Consider the following 20610-nt stretch of genomic DNA (forward strand, 5'->3'; position numbering starts at 1 on the left):
TATTGTATTCAGTCCAAAGTCTATTGCAATCCTCCCTTGTGAAATCTTTTTCAACCTCACCAAGCTTGTCCTCTTTCAACTATCACAGTGTGAAAGGAGGCACACATGTCCATGAGGTATTTCACATGTATCTGTGCTCACAGAAAGAGCCGAAATAGCTCATTTGGGAGAGCGTTAGACTGAAGATCTAAAGGTCCCTGGTTCAATCCCGGGTTTCGGCAGACAAGCCATGCCTGCACATGTGTGTTACCCTGGGTCATCTCAGTGTGCCAAGTGATCAGAAAACCTTTAAAGCTCGAAAAAAAAGTTAGGCACTTTGAGTCCAACTATCAGCCAGACTCTCCTGAGGCCAGGCACATTGAAGTCCATTTTTGGTTGCCCATGATGTCAGAAAGAGTTTTCTGTTCTTGGTACTGACCAGTCCATTTCAGGGTCCCATGGTCATTGAAGGGCCCCTTGTATGAACTTTTGGCTTTGCTTGAAGACAATGTTTCCACCATGGGTATTGTATTCAGTCCAAAGTCTATTGCAATCCTCCCTTGTGAAATCTTTTTCAACCTCACCAAGCTTGTCCTCTTTCAACTATCACAGTGTGAAAGGAGGCACACATGTCCATGAGGTATCTCACAGGTATCTGTGCTCACAGAAGGAGCCGAAATAGCTCAGTTGGGAGAGCGTTAGACTGAAGATCTAAAGGTCCCTGGTTCAATCCCGGGTTTCGGCAGACAAGCCATGCCTGCACACATTTGTGTTTCCCTGTGTTAGCTCAGTGTGCCAAGTGGTCAGAAAACCTTTGAAGCTTGAAAAAAAGGTAGGCACTTTGAGTCCAATTTTTAGCCAGACTCTCCTTAGACCAGGCACATTGAAGTCCATTTTTGGTTGCCCATGATGTCAGAAAGCATTTTGTGTTCTTGGTTCCTACCAGTCTATTTCAGGGTCTTATGGTCATTGAAAGGGCCTTGTATGAACTTTGGGCTTTGCTTGAAGACAATGTTTCCATCATGGGTATTGTATTCAGTCCAAAGTCTATTGCAATCCTCCCCTGTGAAATCTTTTTCAACCTCACCAAGCTTGTCCTCTTTCAACTATCACAGTGTGAAAGGAGGCACACATGTCCATGAGGTATTTCACATGTATCTGTGCTCACAGAAGGAGCCGAAATAGCTCAGTTGGGAGAGCGTTAGACTGAAGATCTAAAGGTCCCTTGTTCAATCCCGGGTTTCGGCAGGCAAGCCATGCCTGCACACATTTGTGTTTCCCTGTGTTAGCTCAGTGTGCCAAGTGATCAGAAAACCTTTGAAGCTTGAAATAAAGGTAGGCACTTTGAGTCCAATTTTTAGCCAGACTCTCCTTAGACCAGGCACATTGAAGTCCATTTTTGGTTGCCCATGATGTCAGAAAGCATTTTGTGTTCTTGGTTCCTACCAGTCTATTTCAGGGTCTTATGGTCATTGAAAGGGCCTTGTATGAACTTTGGGCTTTGCTTGAAGACAATGTTTCCATCATGGGTATTGTATTCAGTCCAAAGTCTATTGCAATCCTCCCTTGTGAAATCTTTTTCAACCTCACCAAGCTTGTCCTCTTTCAACTATCACAGTGTGAAAGGAGGCACACATGTCCATGAGGTATTTCACATGTATCTGTGCTCACAGAAAGAGCCGAAATAGCTCATTTGGGAGAGCGTTAGACTGAAGATCTAAAGGTCCCTTGTTCAATCCCGGGTTTCGGCAGACAAGCCATGCCTGCACACATTTGTGTTTCCCTGTGTTAGCTCAGTGTGCCAAGTGATCAGAAAACCTTTGAAGCTTGAAAAAAAGGTAGGCACTTTGAGTCCAATTTTTAGCCAGACTCTCCTGAGGCAAGGCACATTGAAGTCCATTTTTGGTTGCCCATGATGTCAGAAAGAGTTTTCTGTTCTTGGTACTGACCAGTCTATTTCAGGGTCTTATGGTCATTGAAAGGGCCTTGTATGAACTTTGGGCTTTGCTTGAAGACAATGTTTCCATCATGGGTATTGTATTCAGTCCAAAGTCTATTGCAATCCTCCCTTGTGAAATCTTTTTCAACCTCACCAAGCTTGTCCTCTTTCAACTATCACAGTGTGAAAGGAGGCACACATGTCCATGAGGTATTTCACATGTATCTGTGCTCACAGAAGGAGCCGAAATAGCTAAGTTGGTAGAGCGTGAGACTGAAGATCTAAAGGTCCCTGGTTCAATCCTGGGTTTTGGCAGGCAAGCCATGCCTGCACACATTTGTGTTTCCTTGTGTTAGCTCAGTGTGCCAAGTGATCAGAAAACCTTTGAAGCTTGAAAAAAAGGTAGGCACTTTGAGTCCAATTTTTAGCCAGACTCTCCTTAGACCAGGCACATTGAAGTCCATTTTTGGTTGCCCATGATGTCAGAAAGCATTTTGTGTTCTTGGTTCCTACCAGTCTATTTCAGGGTCTTATGGTCATTGAAAGGGCCTTGTATGAACTTTGGGCTTTGCTTGAAGACAATGTTTCCATCATGGGTATTGTTTTCAGTCCAAAGTCTATTGCAATCCTCCCCTGTGAAATCTTTTTCAACCTCACCAAGCTTGTCCTCTTTCAACTATCACGGTGTGAAAGGAGGCACACATGTCCATGAGGTATTTCACATGTATCTCTGCTCACAGAAAGAGCCGAAATAGCTAAGTTGGGAGAGCGTGAGACTGAAGATCTAAAGGTCCCTGGTTCAATGCCGGGTTTTGGCAGACAAGCCATGCCTGCACATGTGTGTTACCCTGGGTCATTTCAGTGTGCCAAGTGATCAGAAAACCTTTAAAGCTCGAAAAGAAGTTAGCATTTTGAGTCCAACTATCAGCCAGACTCACCTGAGGCCAGGCACATTGAAGTCCATTTTTGGTTGCCCATGATGTCAGAAAGCATTTTGTGTTCTTGGTTCCTACCAGTCTATTTCAGGGTCTTATGGTCATTGAAAGGGCCTTGTATGAACTTTTGGCTTTGCTTGAAGGCAATGTTTCCACCATGGGTATTGTATTCAGTCCAAAGTCTATTGCAATCCTCCCTTGTGAAATCTTTTTCAACCTCACCAAGCTTGTCCTCTTTCAACTATCACAGTGTGAAAGGAGGCACACATGTCCATGAGGTATTTCACATGTATCTGTGCTCACAGAAGGAGCCGAAATAGCTCAGTTGGGAGAGCGTTAGACTGAAGATCTAAAGGTCCCTGGTTCAATCCCGGGTTTCGGCAGACAAGCCATGCCTGCACACATTTGTGTTTCCCTGTGTAAGCTCAGTGTGCCAAGTGATCAGAAAACCTTTAAAGCTTGAAAAAAAGGTAGGCACTTTGAGTCCAATTTTTGGCCAGACTCTCCTGAGGCAAGGCACATTGAAGTCCATTTTTGGTTGCCCATGATGTCAGAAAGAGTTTTCTGTTCTTGGTACTGACCAGTCCATTTCAGGGTCCCATGGTCATTGAAGGGCCCCTTGTATGAACTTTTGGCTTTGCTTGAAGACAATGTTTCCACCATGGGTATTGTATTCAGTCCAAAGTCTATTGCAATCCTCCCTTGTGAAATCTTTTTCAACCTCACCAAGCTTGTCCTCTTTCAACTATCACAGTGTGAAAGGAGGCACACATGTCCATGAGGTATCTCACAGGTATCTGTGCTCACAGAAGGAGCCGAAATAGCTCAGTTGGGAGAGCGTTAGACTGAAGATCTAAAGGTCCCTGGTTCAATCCCGGGTTTCGGCAGACAAGCCATGCCTGCACACATTTGTGTTTCCCTGTGTTAGCTCAGTGTGCCAAGTGGTCAGAAAACCTTTGAAGCTTGAAAAAAAGGTAGGCACTTTGAGTCCAATTTTTAGCCAGACTCTCCTTAGACCAGGCACATTGAAGTCCATTTTTGGTTGCCCATGATGTCAGAAAGCATTTTGTGTTCTTGGTTCCTACCAGTCTATTTCAGGGTCTTATGGTCATTGAAAGGGCCTTGTATGAACTTTGGGCTTTGCTTGAAGACAATGTTTCCATCATGGGTATTGTATTCAGTCCAAAGTCTATTGCAATCCTCCCCTGTGAAATCTTTTTCAACCTCACCAAGCTTGTCCTCTTTCAACTATCACAGTGTGAAAGGAGGCACACATGTCCATGAGGTATTTCACATGTATCTGTGCTCACAGAAGGAGCCGAAATAGCTCAGTTGGGAGAGCGTTAGACTGAAGATCTAAAGGTCCCTTGTTCAATCCCGGGTTTCGGCAGGCAAGCCATGCCTGCACACATTTGTGTTTCCCTGTGTTAGCTCAGTGTGCCAAGTGATCAGAAAACCTTTGAAGCTTGAAATAAAGGTAGGCACTTTGAGTCCAATTTTTAGCCAGACTCTCCTTAGGCCAGGCACATTGAAGTCCATTTTTGGTTGCCCATGATGTCAGAAAGCATTTTGTGTTCTTGGTTCCTACCAGTCTATTTCAGGGTCTTATGGTCATTGAAAGGGCCTTGTATGAACTTTGGGCTTTGCTTGAAGACAATGTTTCCATCATGGGTATTGTATTCAGTCCAAAGTCTATTGCAATCCTCCCTTGTGAAATCTTTTTCAACCTCACCAAGCTTGTCCTCTTTCAACTATCACAGTGTGAAAGGAGGCACACATGTCCATGAGGTATTTCACATGTATCTGTGCTCACAGAAAGAGCCGAAATAGCTCATTTGGGAGAGCGTTAGACTGAAGATCTAGAGGTCCCTGGTTCAATCCCGGGTTTCGGCAGACAAGCCATGCCTGCACATGTGTGTTACCCTGGGTCATCTCAGTGTGCCAAGTGATCAGAAAACCTTTAAAGCTCGAAAAAAAAGTTAGGCACTTTGAGTCCAACTATCAGCCAGACTCTCCTGAGGCCAGGCACATTGAAGTCCATTTTTGGTGGCCCATGATGTCAGAAAGAGTTTTCTGTTCTTGGTACTGACCAGTCCATTTCAGGGTCCCATGGTCATTGAAGGGCCCCTTGTATGAACTTTTGGCTTTGCTTGAAGACAATGTTTCCACCATGGGTATTGTATTCAGTCCAAAGTCTATTGCAATCCTCCCTTGTGAAATCTTTTTCAACCTCACCAAGCTTGTCCTCTTTCAACTATCACAGTGTGAAAGGAGGCACACATGTCCATGAGGTATCTCACAGGTATCTGTGCTCACAGAAGGAGCCGAAATAGCTCAGTTGGGAGAGCGTTAGACTGAAGATCTAAAGGTCCCTTGTTCAATCCCGGGTTTCGGCAGACAAGCCATGCCTGCACACATTTGTGTTTCCCTGTGTTAGCTCAGTGTGCCAAGTGATCAGAAAACCTTTGAAGCTTGAAATAAAGGTAGGCACTTTGAGTCCAATTTTTAGCCAGACTCTCCTTAGGCCAGGCACATTGAAGTCCATTTTTGGTTGCCCATGATGTCAGAAAGCATTTTGTGTTCTTGGTTCCTACCAGTCTATTTCAGGGTCTTATGGTCATTGAAAGGGCCTTGTATGAACTTTGGGCTTTGCTTGAAGACAATGTTTCCATCATGGGTATTGTATTCAGTCCAAAGTCTATTGCAATCCTCCCTTGTGAAATCTTTTTCAACCTCACCAAGCTTGTCCTCTTTCAACTATCACAGTGTGAAAGGAGGCACACATGTCCATGAGGTATTTCACATGTATCTGTGCTCACAGAAAGAGCCGAAATAGCTCATTTGGGAGAGCGTTAGACTGAAGATCTAAAGGTCCCTTGTTCAATCCCGGGTTTCGGCAGACAAGCCATGCCTGCACACATTTGTGTTTCCCTGTGTTAGCTCAGTGTGCCAAGTGATCAGAAAACCTTTGAAGCTTGAAAAAAAGGTAGGCACTTTGAGTCCAAATTTTAGCCAGACTCTCCTGAGGCAAGGCACATTGAAGTCCATTTTTGGTTGCCCATGATGTCAGAAAGAGTTTTCTGTTCTTGGTACTGACAAGTCCATTTCAGGGTCCCATGGTCATTGAAGGGCCCCTTGTATGAACTTTTGGCTTTGCTTGAAGACAATGTTTCCACCATGGGTATTGTATTCAGTCCAAAGTCTATTGCAATCCTCCCTTGTGAAATCTTTTTCAACCTCACCAAGCTTGTCCTCTTTCAACTATCACAGTGTGAAAGGAGGCACACATGTCCATGAGGTATCTCACAGGTATCTGTGCTCACAGAAGGAGCCGAAATCGCGGTACCCGACAGCCGCTCGACTGTATCTTCGACTCCAATCACAGCGCCAGATCCATCTTTCGTCTGCCAATCACAAGAGCAAATCCATCTTTCTACAACCAATCAACGGGCCGTATCCATCTTTCGCCGACCAATCACGGAGCGAAAACCATCTTTCGACGCGTCGACCAATTACGGCTCGCTCTCCATCTTTCCTAGCCGGCTAATCGGAGCGAGCGGGGGGCGGGAGCTATATCTGTCAAAGACCAAGTGCGCTCCGACAGAACGGCGAAAAGTAGCGGCGGAGAGCGTTCAAGGTATGTTGATGCTCCACTAATTTCTAAACTCTTGTTCATTTGTTGATAGAAATGTAAGAGCTAAGTTCTCTTTTTGTGTACAATGCGGGATATGTTGTTGTTGAGTGAAGTTTAGTACTTTTATACTCGCGCGCGTATACTAGCGCTAGTAGGATAAACAAGTACATTAACACTTGAAAAGCTGTCGATGGCAGAAAAAAAGACGCAGCAAGATATAAAATGGTCAGAAAGTGTAATGTATGTCATAATTACATACATGTGTGCCCGTACGGCGCACTTTTCAGTCACAATTTATTAGATAAGTATATTCGTTTTATTTTGCGCGGACAAAAAGGCGCAAAGACGCTGTTAGTGCAAAGCCTGATATAACGTTTATGGTATGTTATTCGTTTAGTGTTGTACTTTTAAGTCACAAGTTATCCATTCATTCATTCATTCATTCATTCATTTATTTATTCACAACGCCGGTAAAGGTTGTGCTACCGAGTGTCTCGCTAGCTTGTGACCAGCATGTTATACGTTCAGTCGTGGCATGAGCTGCACAGGTATATTTAACTCAATTATACTTGAGATGGGATTTCTACTGTATGCAACGTGTACGAGGGGCAGTATTGCCTTTACTTTTTTATTTATTTTTACTATATTTAATTCTAAGACTGTGTTATTCTTCAGTTAACTTGTATCTCGAGGTGTGTCAATTTGAATGTATGATAAACTGTAGGATTAAAAATCAGAACCAGCTGTATTGCTTGAAAACACGAGGAATTTAACTTGGTGAGCTGTGCTCTCTTGTGAAGGCCTTAAATAGAACAAGAATAAACTCAATTAACTAAATAAACAATATAAACAATATAAGATCAACAGTATAAACAAATAAGTGTAAATAATATGTGTACAAGCACTTTTCAGAGTGGTGGGGGTGGTTGTGTGTGTGTGTGTGTGTGTGTGTGTGTGTGTGTGTGTGTGTGTGTGTGTGTGTGTGTGTGTGTGTGGGTGTTTGTGCGTGGGTGTTTGTGCGTGGGTGTGTGTGCGTGGGTGTGTGTGTGGGTGGGTGGGTGGGGTCATATGAGCTCATCTGCTATCTCCTGACAGTCAGGAAGTTGGTGATCCACTGACAGAAGACTGCATCCTCCATGGACCTGTTTGAAATGTAGACAAACTGCAGGGGGTCCAGCAGGAGGCCTGTGATGTCCTTCAGGTGGCCCAACACCGGTCTCTCAAAGGGGTTCATGGCCACAGACATCAGGGCCTGTAGTCGTTGAGTCCTTTGATGGCGGGTTTCTTTGGGACTGGACTTTTTTTTGTTACCTGCAGGGTGGGGGGAAGGTCTCCTGTAGCTCATGACATCTCACAGGCCTTTCTAGACTTCTAAGGGCTGATCTCCCTTGTCACTTTGTTCCTGGCCTACTTGAACAGGTCTGGGTCCCCGCTCCTGTAAGCCTCCTCCTTGGCCTCCAGGGGTGAATAGAAGGGTTCACAGTTTATGAATAACGTCATCAGAACTAGGCTGCAATTTGTGTTGGATTAAATGTTCCTTTTTAGAGTTGAGAAAAACCTTCTACTCCTTAAATCAAATGGAAAAGATTCGTTTTATTGTTTTATAGTACCAGTGCTAGTATATGGGCTATGAGCATATGAGTGTATGTTTTTCAACCTTTCATTTTTATTATTTACTTTAGATGTCTGGAAAGTCACACAAGGCTATGGATGATGCCCACTGGCACCATCGCCTGCAAAAGTTTGCAGACACTGGTGTTTGGCCTTCCAGTGAGGGCAACAGACCTGCACCCCGCCAGAAAAAGTGGCACCACTATTATCAAATGGTAAACTTTTAAAAGAACACACACATCATGTCAGAAAAACACCCACTTTAATATTAAGTTTTTTCTAATCCACAACTGGCTCAGCAAACGGTGGTAAATAAAGATGTAATAGTATTTCTTTTGTTAGTTTACAGTTATATTGTGCTATTCTTGCAGCTGGTAAAGTTGAACTTTGTGGTTACAGATAGAGAGGTGTCCTCTTCAGTTGAGAGGACAGGCTACTCTTGTCCAAGGACCTCAGAGCTGTTCTTGTGGCTTTCACAAGGTAACCCTTATTAAATTCAACATTCCGCTGAAAGGGTTAAAGTATTTCCTCCGAATGTTGACTGCTTATGTTATTATGCACACTAATGCACTTACTCCTGATGTACTTTTTTTCAGGCAAGGGAGCATGCCAGGGCTTCTTCATCTGGGGGACAGCAGCCTCAATCCAGTCAGTCCACAGCAGGACTGACTGGGTCCACAGCCACTGAATCCACAGCTGGTCCATCAGCTGGGGCAAGTCCTGTGAAAAGGACTAAACTGGTATTGTCCATGGTAAATATAACTTCTTTATAAAGCTACAAACTGTAGAGTTACTATCAGATTACATAATTATCAGATTATCAGATTACATAAGACCATGAACATGTATTTTTCGCCTAGAAATAGGCGTTTTAATTATTGTCTATATTTCTCTGTTACTTTATTCAGTTTGAAAGATCGAGGTTTGGGTCCCATACACATACACCAAAACCAAACCTCAATGTTCAGAGGAAAAAACCCTCTCGGGTAAGTATTAAAGACTATGATTTAGAGCTCACAAAAACCTGGTGTGTTGTTTTGTGATTCTGATTATAAATGTCTACACAGACACAAAGTAACCCTGGCTCTGCTGCTGCCACCACATCCCCATCCCAATCTCCATCTTCCCACAACCCTTCGTCTCCTCGCCATTCCCCAGCTCCCTGCCGTTCCCCATCTCCTCGCCCTCATACCCCTGTGTGCCCATCCCCGTCTGACTTTTTTCTAGCTCCACCACCTGCTGCTGTGAGAAGACCAGCCCCAGTTCTCCCTGTGCCAGTGCATGTGGCTGAGATGGTCCCTGTAAGCTGCTTTTTAAATCTTGAACATAACACATACCATTTCATCTGTTAATGTTGCTTCTGTTTATAACCATGCTTATATTTTATCACAGCAGGACCCCCCTCAGCCCCAATCCTCTGTGGAGCTCCCACTCTTGTGGGCAGAGACCCTTCCTGTGCAGGATCACAAGTGGGTGTCTGCAGCTCTTTTTAAGGTTGGGGCGAGCGGAAAGCTGGAGCTGCGTGATTGCCTCCAGCTTTGGTACAACCCTCCACCACCAGCCCTGTTGTACCACCAGGTTCCCACCCCTGATCGTTTTTTCTCCCATCGACTCTTCTTGTGGATGCCCTATAGACTGTGGAAGGTGCGGTTGTTTTGTACCAACCCCACCTGCACAAGGCATCCACTTGCTGGGGGAGGTCTACACAGGAGAGTCCGGAAGGTGCTAGACATTGACAGCTACTACATCCTTGCTACAGAGACACTGATCTGCAGCAAGTGCAGAAGTAGCTATGTGTTTACTGGACAGAACATCCTCCAGCAACTGGACCTGGCTCACCGATCAGAGTTCAGGGTTATCCTTACTCGCAAGTAAGTTATACAATACACTGAATTGTTCCTCCTCCTTTTTTTCTTTTAAGTAATATATTTGAATACTCTTTTGTAGGTATGCCTGTGACATACGTGTCATTCGACTCTTGCGAGAAAGAACCCTTGGGAATGGTCCTGCACGCATTGTCAGCCAGCTGAAGGAAAACCACAGCGAGGTAAATTGTAAATTTCACAAGAGCAATATAAACCATGGACTATAATGCCACACAAACACATACACCGACCTCTTTCTCTACAGTGGCTAATTCACTTTAAACACTCAGCTCTGCCTCTCAGCCATTGCTCTGCTGGACTGATAAATATACCTTAACACTTGTTTATTTACTCTTGATTCTAGATATGTACCAGCAAAATATGAAATATTATCATTTATCCCTTTATCCCCATTAAAGCGATACCATTTCTCAGTTATACTTGTCCAAAAGACCTGCTGACTCTTCTGCTTTTAAGAAACATCACTGTCACTTAAAAAGCATCACTGTGTTTTAGTTTCTTTAGAATTTTTCCCACTTGGGTATCAGTTAAGGTGTATCTTCTTGTTAATGTGATTTTAGGAGTGGCTACAGCGTGTTGGGAGATACACCTCTGAGTGCATCGCCTTTCAGTCAAACCCTAGCCTGTTGCCGCCCAAGTTCCAGGAGCCTCCACAGCCAGAAGTTATCCCCAGCTTCAAATGGATCCTGACTGTTTACAGCCACGATATCCTCAACAGGCTTGAGGATATCAACGCTCATATAACAAGCACTTATGGATCCATTTTGAAATTGGACTCGACCAAAAAGGTTTGAACTGATCTCTGGATAACTGCATTCTTAATTGAAGTTGAGGTTTTTTTTCAAACAGTTTTTTACTCTTCCTCCTTTAGACTAGAATAACACGTTTTCAGCACATATGATTCATTACATCCTTTAACATGTTTAGAAATTGTCCATGATTCAGATCATGAAATTATACATGATTCAGATAATTCTGTACCTATACAATATCCTAATAACTCTGTCTACATATTTATTTTTATTTTCAGATCACTAAGAAGCTGTCAGGGCCTGCTAAAGGCACAGCACAATGGCTGACATCAGTCGGGAATGAGGTAGGCCAGGTCCTCATCAGTGTCCTGACTGCAAATGAAGGTCCTGGATTGGATCAGATGGCTGCAGGCTTGGTACAGAGGTATCAGAAGGCAGGTGTGGTTCCCCCCATTGCTCTGTATGTGGACTGTGGCTGCTGCAAAGAAGTCGGGGAAACAAAACTGAAGATGCGCTTCAGTGGGTGGCCAGATCTCACTGTCCGCCTGGATATCTGGCACTTCATGCGACGGCTGGCTGTAGGCTGTACCACAGACGCCCATCAGCTATATCCCACTTTTATGGCCCGCATGTCAGCATGCATTTTTGAGTGGGATGCAGAGGATGTGGCTCTGCTGCGAAGGGCCAAGAAGGAGCAGCTCAAGCAGCAGAACTGGCCTGCACTTTCTGAGAGGGAGCTGGACCGTCACATAACCAAGGAAGAGCTGGCCTTGCACTGTAGGAGGAGGACCAGAGGAGAAGCAAAAACAATTCTCCTCCTTGATCAGCTTCTCTGGGAGCTCATGAGTGACAAAGGCAAGGATGCACTCGGTGTTCCCCTTTTTAACAGCGAAAGGATGCAGCACATCTGGAGAACCCAGAAGCGGCATGTGGCATGCATTCAGGACCCCCCAGGTGTGTCACTTTACACTGAGACTGGAACCATCATGAAGGGAGGTGTCCAGCTCAAAACCTACCGCTGTGCAAGGGGCTCCACATCCCTGGAATCCTTCCATTGCCACCTGGCACGATTCATTCCAGGTTTGTGTTCATGTTTTATAGTGTTTATGAGTTAATGTTCCTATCTTAATAAAATTATGTTACTAATCATACAAATTATTACAGCGATGATTTGCACGCCCTCAATGGTATTTTGTCATTTGTCACATTTTCATTGGTGCCATCTCCTGGTCACTGGCCTGAATAACACAATGAATTGATGAAAGGCCTCTTAGTACTCTTGGTCATTAAATGCGCACACATCATACTTGCAACACTATAGCAAAAAAATAATATACTGAGCTTTGACGATTTGTTGTTTGTTCTTGTATCAAACTGCATTGTCAACTCTCTCCTCCCATTTAAAAGTTTAATTTTTGATCACTAGGGAGACTGCATATAAAACTTAGCTCAACAATAAAATCTCATATTGCGGCTTTTTTCTTGTCTTTCCTTTAGGGAACAGCGCCAACGCTGTGAACTTTCAGATCTACCTCGTGGAGGGTTTGCATCGCTGGAACCAGAACCGTGCTGCTGCTGCTGTTGCAACCGAACCATCTCCGCTGCACAGTTATACAGGAGAGTTGGTTCATTGCGTCAACAGCCAGTATGAGCAAGTGTTTGGCAGGAAACTGGTTCCTACCTTTGTGCCACCTGCTAAATACACAGGTGAGAGTTTTGTGATAACTGCATTAAAATATCTTGTGTTTGTGTTTATATATGTGTGTGTGTGTGTGCATGTTGGTCTTATGTTAACTTTCCGGTTTTTCTTTCAATACTTTCTCAGGGGAGCTGATTGGTGTGCAGTATTTGCTGAAGCAAAACGACGAGCCTCTGCAAAACATGCAGAGCAGTTGTTTGGAGACCTCCGAGCAGCTGGAGGACCTGGATGTGGAAGAGCAAGGAGCAGAGGATGAAGGATTTATTGAGGATTTGGGAGAAGAAGCTACTGTGGCAGATCTAGTGAACTGCGAAGAGGTTCAGCCATCCAGTATCTCTTCTACCCCCAGCACTTCTTGGATGACAAGCAGCGTGCCCCCTGAAGCACTCTCCCAGCCACCAGCAGAACTCAATCCTCCAGCTCTTGTCTCTCCACCAGCTCCTGTCCCTCCACCAGCTCATGTCCTTCCTCCAGCTGTGGTCCCTCCTCCAGCTGTGGTCCCTCCTCCAGCTGCTGTCCCTCCTCCAGCTGCTGTCCCTCCTCCAGCTGCTGTCTCTCCTCCAGCTGCTGTCCCTCCTCCAGCTGCTGTCTCTCCTCCAGCTGCTGTCCCTCCTCCAGCTGCTGTCTCTCCTCCAGCTGCTCCTCAAGCACACCTCTCTCCACCAGCTCACGTCCCCTCTCCTGCTCCTGTCTCTTCTCCAGCTCCAGTCCCTCTTTTGCCCTCTGCCCCTTCTCCAGCTCCTGTTCATCCTCCATTAACACCCCCCCTCCTGCCAGAACTGAACCCCCCAGTACCAACTCTACCTTTCGCCTCCGTCTCCCTTCCAGCGCCTCCACAGCCACCTGCTCCTTTCCAAGCTGTGGATGCAAACAGCCTCCCTGGCATGGACAGAGTGGATGCTCTAGCTGAGTACCTGGTGGAGCTCCGTCATCAAACAGGTCTCACTCTGACCAATCAGCAGGCCCACACCATTGTCAGTCTGTGGCAAAATCTCACCGATTTTGATAAGCAGCGAGTGGTGTATGCAGCTCGACACCAGGACAGGCTGTTGACTGGGCGCTTCAGACACTCCAAACAGCGGTCTGATTTCACCCCTGGAGTGGAGAGCACAAAGAGGTGTGTCCTTGGCTCAAAAGGCTCCCCTGCACAGTGGCCAGACTGCTGCAGGCTTATTGAGACCATTTTTGTCAGGCTTTGTAACATCCATAGGAGCCCAAAAAAGAAGGAGGAGAAAAGCCTGTCAAGATGGTCCCTTATTCTGCAGGACTACAGGAGGATCAGGCAACTGCTGCTCTGCAACGGAGTAGTGATGGAGCAGACCACTCTTCAACCCGTTGAAGTAAACCAGACCACCCTGACTCAGTGGTTTAATAAACGGATGAAAGGTCAAGAGGTTGAGGTCCTTTTGAAAGATGTGCAGCTGCCTGAAGCACGGCCACTGGCAGCAGTACCTTTACTGCCTGCCAGACCACAGCCCCTGTTTCCCATTCAGCATCACCATCCCCATCAGCTGCATGCATATGTGATGCCACCTAATACAGCTGGGCAGGCCAGAAGCAAAATCAGGCGGGCTCCAGCCACCACCGTCCAGCCTTCAGCCACCACAGTCCAGCCTTCAGCCACCACAGTCCAGCCTTCAGCCACCACAGTCCAGCCTTCAGCCACCATTGTTCAGCCTTCAGCCACTACTGTCCAGGCTCTAGCCCCTTCCCTCCATCCTCTGGCTGCCTTTACCCAGCCTCCAGCCACCTCAGTCCAGCAAGGCCCAGAACCACAGCCCAGGCCCATCCAACCAAGGCCCATAGCTGCACAACGGCAGCTGTTTCCCTCCGCCCAGCTTCAACCTGTTGTGCCACTGTTCGCTCCCTGCCCTGTTCCTGGGACATCCACCCCCTTAACTGACGCCCCTCATCAATCCTCTCAAAAGAGAAAATACACACGCACTGCAACATCAAATGTTTGTAAGAAGTGTGGTGCCTTTCGTACTGCAGAAACTGGCCACAGTCAGTATAAAGGTACAATTTATTGCCCGAAAGCAGAAACTTTATCGAAAGACGAATGGCTTGAGGCGATGCAGAGGGCAGCTTTTGAGAAAAGCTTAAACATTAAGTTTTTGTAAATAGTTGTGTAGTTATAGGTGGCTTGTAAATAGTTAAAGATGTAAATTTTGTTTGTTTGAAAATCAAAGAATGTTAGTTCGTTATTTTAGAGTACATTTACACTGTAAATTATTGATATTTGTTTGTTCTGTTCAATCATTTCTACCTTGCAATGTTTTAATTATCGGATTTGTTCTCTGTGTTTTGTGTGAAAGTTAAATCAAGTTCTTACAGTCTCATGACCTCAACAGTTTCAAGTTGTAAGAAAAACCACATCACTGTCAAAACCCACCCTTAAAAATAAAAGTGCAGAGTTCTAGCACTTTGAGGGACCATTTTTATAATTTGTGTCTTTGTTGTTTCTGTTTGGATTTCACTTTTCTTTGTTGTTTTTGAGTTATTTGTCATTTGTGTGCCTTTTGAAGAACATTTTCTGAAATTTTCCCGCTTTCTTTTCATGTTTCCTTTTATTTATTCTCAGTAATCTGATTTGATTTAAAAGAAAAATGTTCCAAAACCTCCAACACAGTCTTACGGTGTCATTTATTACATTAATGTGTCAGCATATCATCCCAGTTTCTTAGTTGTGGCAAAGAAAAGGGCCTTGTGTAACACCGTGCAAAGAAATACAACTTCAGTAATCATACTGTCATGTCTTTTCTGGAGGCTGAAGTTGGAGCTAGTCTTAAAGGCCAAGGACCCGCCATATCTGGCTGGTAGACTTAAAACTTCTCCAGTTTAAGTCTAATCATTAAAAATTGTTGAATCAAATGAAGAATCAAAGTCAGCAAAGAGAGTCCACAGGTTTATTGAATTTCAATTCTGAAGAATCCAAACTGAAAAATACAGACTTTTGAAGAAGTTTTTGAAGGTTTGTGAAGTAAACTGGTCAGCCCTGCGGTTGGCTGGCGACCAGTCCAGGTTGTACCCTGCCTCTCGCCCAGTGACAGCTGGGATAGGCTCCAGCCACCCGGGACCCTGGACAGGATAAGCAGTTAAGAAAATGGATGGATGGATGAAGTAAACTGCTTATTTGTTTCCTCCTGTGTTTATGGTATTTGTGTGGTATGTATGTGTTTGTGTGTGTGTGTGTGTGTGCGCGTGCCTGTGTAGAAAAATGTGCAGTGAATTAAAATTCCAAGGGAAAGGTACACACACACACAAACGTTTCTATCACTTACTATGAATTACAACCTTTAATCACTGACTACATCCTTCAAAGAACTTCTACAATACATCCACATATAACACATCATCTATTGTGTAAAGTGCCATAAATACTGCCATAATGTACTATAATTTAATTACTGAATGCATTAAATGCAAAACTTGCTCTACAATAAAAATTGCCAATTTTTGCACTAATTCCAGGACATTTTCATGCATAAAAGGATGGGATCGGACATTTAATGTTTGAGGGAGGGTAAATGAACTTTAGAGAACACAATCAACAAAATTCCGTTTTGCCCATGGTTGGATTCGAACCCTGATCTGTCCCTTTTTTCTCCATTTTTTTCTTCCTTTTTCTTCCCCCTTTCTCCCCTTCTTCCCCCCACTATACGGACAAATGTTCCCCAGCTTTAGCTCAGTTGGGAGAGCGTTAGACTGAAGATCTAAAGGTCCCTGGTTCAATCCCGGGTTTCGGCAGACAAGCCATGCCTGCACACATTTGTGTTTCCCTGTGTTAGCTCAGTGTGCCAAATGATCAGAAAACCTGCGAAGCTTGAAAAAAAGGTAGGCACTTTGAGTCCAATTTTTAGCCAGACTCTCCTGAGGCAAGGCACATTGAAGTCCATTTTTGGTTGCCCATGATGTCAGAAAGAGTTTTCTGTTCTTGGTACTGACCAGTCCATTTCAGGGTCCCATGGTCATTGAAGGGCCCCTTGTATGAACTTTTGGCTTTGCTTGAAGGCAATGTTTCCACCATGGGTATTGTATTCAGTCCAAAGTCTATTGCAATCCTCCCTTGTGAAATCTTTTTCAACCTCACCAAGCCTGTCCTCTTTCAACTATCACAGCGTGAAAGGAGGCACACATGTCCATGAGGTATCTCACAGGTATCTGTGCTCACAGAAGGAGCCGAAATAGCTCAGTTGGGAGAGCTTTAGACTGAAGATCTAAAGGTCCCTGGTTCAATCCTGGGTTTTGGCAGGCAAGCCATGCCTGCACACATTTGTGTTTCCTTGTGTTAGCTCAGTGTGCCAAGTGATCAGAAAACCTTTGAAGCTCGAAAAAAAGGTAGGCACTTTGAGTCCAATTTTTAGCCAGACTCTCCTTAGACCAGACACATTGAAGTCCATTTTTGGTTGCCCATGATGTCAGAAAGCATTTTGTGTTCTTGGTTCCTACCAGTCTATTTCAGGGTCTTATGGTCATTGAAAGGGCCTTGTATGAACTTTGGGTTTTGCTTGAAGGCAATGTTTCCATCATGGGTATTGTTTTCAGTCCAAAGTCTATTGCAATCCTCCCTTGTGAAATCTTTTTCAACCTCACCAAGCTTGTCCTCTTTCAACTATCACAGTGTGAAAGGAGGCACACATGTCCATGAGGTATTTCACATGTATCTCTGCTCACAGAAAGAGCCGAAATAGCTCATTTGGGAGAGCGTGAGACTGAAGATCTAAAGGTCCCTGGTTCAATCCCGGGTTTTGGCAGACAAGCCATGCCTGCACATGTGTGTTACCCTGGGTCATTTCAGTGTGCCAAGTGATCAGAAAACCTTTAAAGCTCGAAAAGAAGTTAGGCACTTTGAGTCCAACTATCAGCCAGACTCACCTGAGGCCAGGCACATTGAAGTCCATTTTTGGTTGCCCATGATGTCAGAAAGCATTTTGTGTTCTTGGTTCCTACCAGTCTATTTCAGGGTCTTATGGTCATTGAAAGGGCCTTGTATGAACTTTTGGCTTTGCTTGAAGGCAATGTTTCCACCATGGGTATTGTATTCAGTCCAAAGTCTATTGCAATCCTCCCTTGTGAAATCTTTTTCAACCTCACCAAGCTTGTCCTCTTTCAACTATCACAGTGTGAAAGGAGGCACACATGTCCATGAGGTATTTCACATGTATCTGTGCTCACAGAAGGAGCCGAAATAGCTCAGTTGGGAGAGCGTTAGACTGAAGATCTAAAGGTCCCTGGTTCAATCCCGGGTTTCGGCAGACAAGCCATGCCTGCACACATTTGTGTTTCCCTGTGTAAGCTCAGTGTGCCAAGTGATCAGAAAACCTTTAAAGCTTGAAAAAAAGGTAGGCACTTTGAGTCCAATTTTTAGCCAGACTCTCCTGAGGCAAGGCACATTGAAGTCCATTTTTGGTTGCCCATGATGTCAGAAAGAGTTTTCTGTTCTTGGTACTGACCAGTCCATTTCAGGGTCCCATGGTCATTGAAGGGCCCCTTGTATGAACTTTTGGCTTTGCTTGAAGACAATGTTTCCACCATGGGTATTGTATTCAGTCCAAAGTCTATTGCAATCCTCCCTTGTGAAATCTTTTTCAACCTCACCAAGCTTGTCCTCTTTCAACTATCACAGTGAGAAAGGAGGCACACATGTCCATGAGGTATTTCACATGTATCTGTGCTCACAGAAGGAGCCGAAATAGCTCAGTTGGGAGAGCGTGAGACTGAAGATCTAAAGGTCCCTGGTTCAATCCCGGGTTTCAGCAGACCAGCCATGCCTGCACACATTTGTGTTTCCCTGTGTTAGCTCTGTGTGCCAAGTGATCAGAAAACCTTTGAAGCTTGAAAAAAAGGTAGGCACTTTGAGTCCAATATTTAGCCAGACTCTCCTTAGGCCAGGCACATTGAAGTCCATTTTTGGTTGCCCATGATGTCAGAAAGAGTTTTCTGTTCTTGGTACTGACCAGTCCATTTCAGGGTCCCATGGTCATTGAAGGGCCCCTTGTATGAACTTTTGGCTTTGCTTGAAGGCAATGTTTCCACCATGGGTATTGTATTCAGTCCAAAGTCTATTGCAATCCTCACTTGTGCAATCTTTTTCAACCTCACCAAGCTTGTCCTCTTTCAACTATCACAGTGTGAAAGGAGGCACACATGTCCATGAGGTATCTCACAGGTATCTGTGCTCACAGAAGGAGCCGAAATAGCTCAGTTGGGAGAACGTTAGACTGAAGATCTAAAGGTCCCTGGTTCAATCCCGGAATTTGGCAGACAAGCCATGCCTGCACACATTTGTGTTTCCCTGTGTTAGCTCAGTGTGCCAAGTGATCAGAAAACCTTTGAAGCTTGAAAAAAAGGTAGGCACTTTGAGTCCAATTTTAAGCCAGACTCTCCTTAGGCCAGGCACATTGAAGTCCATTTTTGGTTGCCCATGATGTCAGAAAGCATTTTGTGTTCTTGGTTCCTACCAGTCTATTTCAGGGTCTTATGGTCATTGAAAGGGCCTTGTATGAACTTTGGGCTTTGCTTGAAGACAATGTTTCCATCATGGGTATTGTATTCAGTCCAAAGTCTATTGCAATCCTCCCTTGTGAAATCTTTTTCAACCTCACCAAGCTTGTCCTCTTTCAACTATCACAGTGTGAAAGGAGGCACACATGTCCATGAGGTATTTCACATGTATCTGTGCTCACAGAAAGAGCCGAAATAGCTCATTTGGGAGAGCGTTAGACTGAAGATCTAAAGGTCCCTTGTTCAATCCCGGGTTTCGGCAGACAAGCCATGCCTGCACACATTTGTGTTTCCCTGTGTTAGCTCAGTGTGCCAAGTGATCAGAAAACCTTTGAAGCTTGAAAAAAAGGTAGGCACTTTGAGTCCAATTTTTAGCCAGACTCTCCTGAGGCAAGGCACATTGAAGTCCATTTTTGGTTGCCCATGATGTCAGAAAGAGTTTTCTGTTCTTGGTACTGACCAGTCCATTTCAGGGTCCCATGGTCATTGAAGGGCCCCTTGTATGAACTTTTGGCTTTGCTTGAAGGCAATGTTTCCACCATGGGTATTGTATTCAGTCCAAAGTCTATTGCAGTCCTCCCTTGTGAAATCTTTTTCAACCTCACCAAGCTTGTCCTCTTTCAACTATCACAGTGTGAAAGGAGGCACACATGTCCATGAGGTATTTCACATGTATCTGTGCTCACAGAAGGAGCCGAAATAGCTAAGTTGGGAGAGCGTGAGACTGAAGATCTAAAGGTCCCTGGTTCAATCCTGGGTTTTGGCAGGCAAGCCATGCCTGCACACATTTGTGTTTCCTTGTGTTAGCTCAGTGTGCCAAGTGATCAGAAAACCTTTGAAGCTTGAAAAAAAGGTAGGCACTTTGAGTCCAATTTTTAGCCAGACTCTCCTTAGACCAGGCACATTGAAGTCCATTTTTGGTTGCCCATGATGTCAGAAAGCATTTTGTGTTCTTGGTTCCTACCAGTCTATTTCAGGGTCTTATGGTCATTGAAACGGCCTTGTATGAACTTTGGGCTTTGCTTGAAGACAATGTTTCCATCATGGGTATTGTTTTCAGTCCAAAGTCTATTGCAATCCTCCCCTGTGAAATCTTTTTCAACCTCACCAAGCTTGTCCTCTTTCAACTATCACGGTGTGAAAGGAGGCACACATGTCCATGAGGTATTTCACATGTATCTCTGCTCACAGAAAGAGCCGAAATAGCTCATTTGGGAGAGCGTGAGACTGAAGATCTAAAGGTCCCTGGTTCAATCCCGGGTTTTGGCAGACAAGCCATGCCTGCACATGTGTGTTACCCTGGGTCATTTCAGTGTGCCAAGTGATCAGAAAACCTTTAAAGCTTGAAAAAAAGGTAGGCACTTTGAGTCCAACTATCAGCCAGACTCACCTGAGGCCAGGCACATTGAAGTCCATTTTTGGTTGCCCATGATGTCAGAAAGCATTTTGTGTTCTTGGTTCCTACCAGTCTATTTCAGGGTCTTATGGTCATTGAAAGGGCCTTGTATGAACTTTTGGCTTTGCTTGAAGGCAATGTTTCCACCATGGGTATTGTATTCAGTCCAAAGTCTATTGCAATCCTCCCTTGTGAAATCTTTTTCAACCTCACCAAGCTTGTCCTCTTTCAACTATCACAGTGTGAAAGGAGGCACACATGTCCATGAGGTATTT

At 44.7% G+C, this 20610-nt stretch overlaps 1 long non-coding RNA gene and 10 other non-coding genes across 11 annotated transcripts; all 11 read left to right on the plus strand.

Moving 5' to 3' along the window:
• Positions 1-148: 148 nt before the first annotated feature.
• trnaf-gaa (transfer RNA phenylalanine (anticodon GAA)) lies at positions 149-221 on the plus strand. The gene has a single exon. It is a non-coding gene; the product is annotated as a tRNA-Phe (tRNA).
• A 430-nt stretch (positions 222-651) lies between these two features.
• On the plus strand, positions 652-724 carry trnaf-gaa (transfer RNA phenylalanine (anticodon GAA)). Its single transcript has one exon. It is a non-coding gene; the product is annotated as a tRNA-Phe (tRNA).
• A 430-nt stretch (positions 725-1154) lies between these two features.
• Positions 1155-1227, plus strand: trnaf-gaa (transfer RNA phenylalanine (anticodon GAA)). Its single transcript has one exon. It is a non-coding gene; the product is annotated as a tRNA-Phe (tRNA).
• A 1936-nt stretch (positions 1228-3163) lies between these two features.
• On the plus strand, positions 3164-3236 carry trnaf-gaa (transfer RNA phenylalanine (anticodon GAA)). The gene has a single exon. It is a non-coding gene; the product is annotated as a tRNA-Phe (tRNA).
• Positions 3237-3667: 431 nt separating this feature from the next.
• trnaf-gaa (transfer RNA phenylalanine (anticodon GAA)) lies at positions 3668-3740 on the plus strand. Its single transcript has one exon. It is a non-coding gene; the product is annotated as a tRNA-Phe (tRNA).
• A 430-nt stretch (positions 3741-4170) lies between these two features.
• On the plus strand, positions 4171-4243 carry trnaf-gaa (transfer RNA phenylalanine (anticodon GAA)). Its single transcript has one exon. It is a non-coding gene; the product is annotated as a tRNA-Phe (tRNA).
• A 430-nt stretch (positions 4244-4673) lies between these two features.
• Positions 4674-4746, plus strand: trnaf-gaa (transfer RNA phenylalanine (anticodon GAA)). Its single transcript has one exon. It is a non-coding gene; the product is annotated as a tRNA-Phe (tRNA).
• A 430-nt stretch (positions 4747-5176) lies between these two features.
• On the plus strand, positions 5177-5249 carry trnaf-gaa (transfer RNA phenylalanine (anticodon GAA)). Its single transcript has one exon. It is a non-coding gene; the product is annotated as a tRNA-Phe (tRNA).
• A 2338-nt stretch (positions 5250-7587) lies between these two features.
• LOC141797430 (uncharacterized) lies at positions 7588-9067 on the plus strand. Its single transcript, XR_012599075.1, has 4 exons — positions 7588-8313; positions 8498-8578; positions 8695-8850; positions 9007-9067. It is a non-coding gene; the product is annotated as an uncharacterized LOC141797430 (long non-coding RNA).
• Positions 9068-16613: 7546 nt separating this feature from the next.
• On the plus strand, positions 16614-16686 carry trnaf-gaa (transfer RNA phenylalanine (anticodon GAA)). Its single transcript has one exon. It is a non-coding gene; the product is annotated as a tRNA-Phe (tRNA).
• Positions 16687-17617: 931 nt separating this feature from the next.
• On the plus strand, positions 17618-17690 carry trnaf-gaa (transfer RNA phenylalanine (anticodon GAA)). Its single transcript has one exon. It is a non-coding gene; the product is annotated as a tRNA-Phe (tRNA).
• Positions 17691-20610: the final 2920 nt, after the last annotated feature.

This window comes from Halichoeres trimaculatus, unplaced genomic scaffold, assembly GCF_033239565.1.
Source record: "Halichoeres trimaculatus isolate MK-OKI-2021-1 unplaced genomic scaffold, fHalTri1.1 fHalTri1_scaffold_9, whole genome shotgun sequence".
Lineage (NCBI taxonomy): Eukaryota > Metazoa > Chordata > Actinopteri > Labriformes > Labridae > Halichoeres > Halichoeres trimaculatus.